This window comes from Strigops habroptila, chromosome 3 (assembly GCF_004027225.2).
Source record: "Strigops habroptila isolate Jane chromosome 3, bStrHab1.2.pri, whole genome shotgun sequence".
Lineage (NCBI taxonomy): Eukaryota > Metazoa > Chordata > Aves > Psittaciformes > Psittacidae > Strigops > Strigops habroptila.
In genome coordinates this window covers 53582500-53586957 of record NC_044279.2, presented here as the reverse complement: position 1 = coordinate 53586957, position 4458 = coordinate 53582500, and positions in this window count along the sequence as shown.

Genomic DNA, 4458 nt, shown 5'->3' with positions numbered 1-4458 from the left:
ATCTTATACTATGAAATACGGTTGTTATGCTGACTGTAATTAAACAAACTCTATGCCTGGTGGAAATATTAATTAATTAATTCATATGATCAGTATAGGGGGAACTACTAGCAACTTCCAGATCAGTTTGGCTGTCTATTCCTACCACACGTGTCCATTTCATTTTTTGAAATTTCATCAACGTTGCAAGCATACGGGCTGAAAGTTTCTCTTTAAAGTCTCTAATTCTGGTTTTGGTTAAAAAGCTACTCAACAAACTTCGACTATAAAGACAGAGAAAAATAGCTAGCTCTCTTAAAGTAAAAATCACTGACAACAGACATATAGCAATCCCCAAGTAAAGCCAACTATATGTTATTCCTCCATTTGCTTATTTGGTTTCATTAATCTTTTGTGTTACCCAACCATCCACTCTATCCAGGCAAACTCTGCCATTTTGTGCAATAAAAATGGAAGAAGTGCTGGTTGCATTGACAGGTACAATAATGCTATTACATGTCCCATACTAAAGCACTGGGAAACATGGTGAAGATGCAGCCCAAACGGAAGGGCAAGAAGGCTACCAGTGTAAAATATTGATTGACAAGAAGAGTTCCTTCATTTGAAGGATGCAGTTTTCAGTCTGGAAACAATAAGAACGCTGTATACACCCGGTGGTATTGCCCACAGACACAGGTCCTCTGCCCATAGGAATGACAAGAGGGGGAAAGCACAACAGCGTGTATATTGAAAACACATTTTGATTAATTCCCTTCCGGAGCACGCTCAAGGGGATTCAGCACCCTGGAGAGTGCCCGGAGATCCCACCCAGCAAGCCTCCCCCTCCCCTCCTAGCCCTCCCCGCTCTGGACATGGCATACGACCACCAGCAGTCACATGAGAGCGAACCTTCACCCTCTTGAACTCCCACAGAAATGTGCAAAGCATCTGATGTGCAGAAGAGCTCCCAGATCACGCCCTTCACAAGCGAGCAAGGTGCATGTATAACATTTCCCCAGTTTGTCCTAGTAAAAGAAAAGAATCCCTGTTTTCAAAACGGTTCTTCAGATTAGGCTGCTTGGGAACTGTGAAAAGTATTCAGTTCCATGACTCTTGAAACATAGTTCAGCTAAGTTTAAAGTGCACTAATTTCTATCAGACTGATGGTTTACCAATAGCCACTGTGGGCTGTGCGCACTATGGAAGTGCATGTTGCTCTCATTTGCACACAGCACTGACCTGTTTGGTTAATAGTTTTATGGTAAAGACAAAGTTGGGCCCAACAAAATTAGATATGATATTCAATGGTTTGGGAGATCCATAGCAGAAAGTAAATAACTGAGATGTCATGGCTTCAGGCATCATTGTTCTCAACCTTACTGGTTAGACAATAATCATACACTGTGATGAAACAATTGTGACAAAGTACAAAACCTTGCTAATTACACTGCCATTTCAGTAGGCTTTTGGAAAGATGGGAATTGTTAAATTGAAATATTGAGAATAAGGAGAAGTTTGTATCTTAGAAAATGCGGGTGCATTTTCTAACTTGGCATTATATGCTGATTGAGAACATTTTGTTTATTGAAAGCAGCATCATAAGGTCCTGAACATGTTTGCCATTTTAGGCACTATGGTAAATCAAACAATTATAATGCATTCCATGAGAGTTATTTTTTACAATGGTGAAGCCAAATTCTGCTGATCTCACGTTATTCTGCCGAGGCAATAGAGAATAGCTTGGTCTGAAGTTTAAGGTGTGCTTAGTCTTTTAAGTTTAGTGCTGTTTACTTAGGTCAGCAGAATTCTTAAGGTAATTACAATAATAGTACATCTTCGTAGAAAGCCATAGTATTTTTAATACCAGGATAAAAAGAATAAGAACACTAAATAAATTTTATAAACTAAAATAAATTGCTACCACATAGGGCAAAGTATCTCTTGATGTGCTTATGTTGCATAAAAGGAAGACAAAATTACTGATTGAAATATTGTACCTATTCTAATTAATGAAGAGGTATCAGATAGCAGTCATGGTGAGACTTCAAATAATAAGAGACAATTTAAATTCTTGTAGAGTGAACCTCAACTGTTACTTGATTCCTATCTTCAATTATATTAAGTGTCCTAGCATTGTTTTATTGGGTTTGTTTAAATCATTAGCAATGCACTGGAGGAGAAGGATACTTATATTGGTATTGAGGTTGTAACAGAATATCATTAAAAGTGGATACTTATAACAGGTATATTTGAAAAGATTGATAAAAATGTAACTGTTTCTTCCAGAGAGACTTTCTACATAAGAGATGTATGTTATAACTGGAGAGTTTGGAAAGATGACGAAGATCGTGATTGCAGGATAAGTGCAGCTGCACATTTTCCATTTACCTGTATGAGTTTAAAAAGTCAGATATTCTGTTAAAAAGATCCCACAAAGCTTTTTTTCTGTAGGCCTTTTTATACAACCTTTAATTGACTACCAAGCTGATATTAAAGAGAAGTAAACAAAACCTGAAACTCTTAATGTTACAGGTCTGCATTACCTTCTCTTTCTGTACCAATCTGGAGTCTGAGGCAGTAACTCTTCTGTAATTATACACCTCATTCCCAAGAAATCTTCTATTTCATCCATCTCTTGTAATTTAAAACAACTGTCTACTACTTTCTCTGGTAGTTCTAAACTCTTTACTTATCCTAGAGTATGTGCAACATGATCAGAAAGACAGGCTTCAGTATTCATAATCTATTCTGCATAGATTTAAAGAGCTCAATCACAGAGACACTGGCCAAGTGTCTTCCCATTGTGTTCCAGGCAATCACATTAACCCAGGCTGACTTAGCTTTAGTACAGGCAGAAAGGTATATAGCTACCTGGTAATATTACCGTGCCACTGCTCCATGAACTCAGAACGTTAACCAGAAGTGGGATTCGATCATAGAAGGAAATTCCTTCTTTCACCAGTAAATTTTTACTTATTGAATGGTCAAAGTGGAATTGAACCTGAGTGGAAAAATTAAAGAGGAACCATAATCTCTTACTGAGAGAGATGACAGAGCCTTTGTAAATGCTGGCTTTTCCACTAAGAAGATGGAAAAGAAATCACAAAAATTGAAAAAGGAGAAGAGTAGTAACATAATCTATGATTTAATTACATAAACACACACTTATCTAACATCACCAATATCTTTCTGCCTATCTGAGTTTCTAAATAACGTCTGTTCTTCTTCCCCTTACACTTTTTTTTTTTTTTTTTTTTTTTGAGATTTCTGGTAAAGCTTACTAGGATGGCAAAACATTAAATAAAAAAAAACCAGCCACAAACATTTATTAATTGAACAGTAACATCTACCAAAAAATAGTGTTTGGCAGGTTTTTCCCTGCTTTTCTTTTATAAGAAATCCACTTGCTCTGTGTGAACTGGATTTTTTTTAGGTACACATCTGTTGGAGAAGCCAAACAAGATGGAATGGAGAAAGAGTCCTGATGGAAGATTTTGATCAAACCTTGGTGGCTGTGGAGATCTTTCTCATCCTAGTGCATTTCCTAGCCTATTCATATAAGTCTGTATTCCTGTAACATCACCAGTTTACAAACATGGTGATGAATCTGCTGAATATGATGAGTTCAACAAAGACACTCTGGATCTGGGGCACTTCAATTTTGTCCACCTTTAAGAAATGTGGGCCTGTGTTTAGCTTGGCTGAGTCAAAGAAATCTAAACAAAGAAATCTGTGATAAGACATAATTTGGTCTGTTTAAACACAGCTGTAGAAAAGAGGCTGCTTTGACAATAAGGATTCTGAAGGAAGCTGTGATTCCTGAGAGCTCTTTATTCTATCAACTAGAACATCCCTTAAATGTTTTTTAAGAAAAAAAACACCACCCTTCTGAAGTAGACAATTTGATATTCACTTTCTCTAGTAAAAGTTAACATAAACAGCAGCGTGTCTGGACAGAGCCTTGGGCAACACGGTCTAGTGCGAGGCGTCCCTGCCCATGGCAGGGAGGCTGGGACTAGATGGTCTTAAGGTCCTTTCCAACCCAAACCGTTCTATGATTCTATGCTATATTAATAATGTAAGCATAAAATACATTACGGGTATGTTGTAACCTGAAGCAAACAGATTAAAAGCCAAGAACTCTTTGAGCATGGCCAGGGGTACAAATGTATGGCTATAAAGAACACTTACTCTTGCATGCAACAGGTTCTAGGAAGCAGAAAAAAGCTGTCACTGAAGAAAACCAGCATTCTCTAGTACAGGTTCACACAGGGCTGAACCTGTTTGCGTTTTGCTAAAGAAATGCAGGGAGATTTGCTTCAGGGGTCGGTGGAGGAGCTAGTCCCTATTTCGGTAGTAGAAAAAGCACTCGGACCGAGAACTTGTATTTTTATTTGTGAGAGGAAGAAACCAACTTCGGCGAAACAGCCAACGCAAAAACCCCGACCCCACCCCTGGGGCCACAGCCCGGGACCGGCC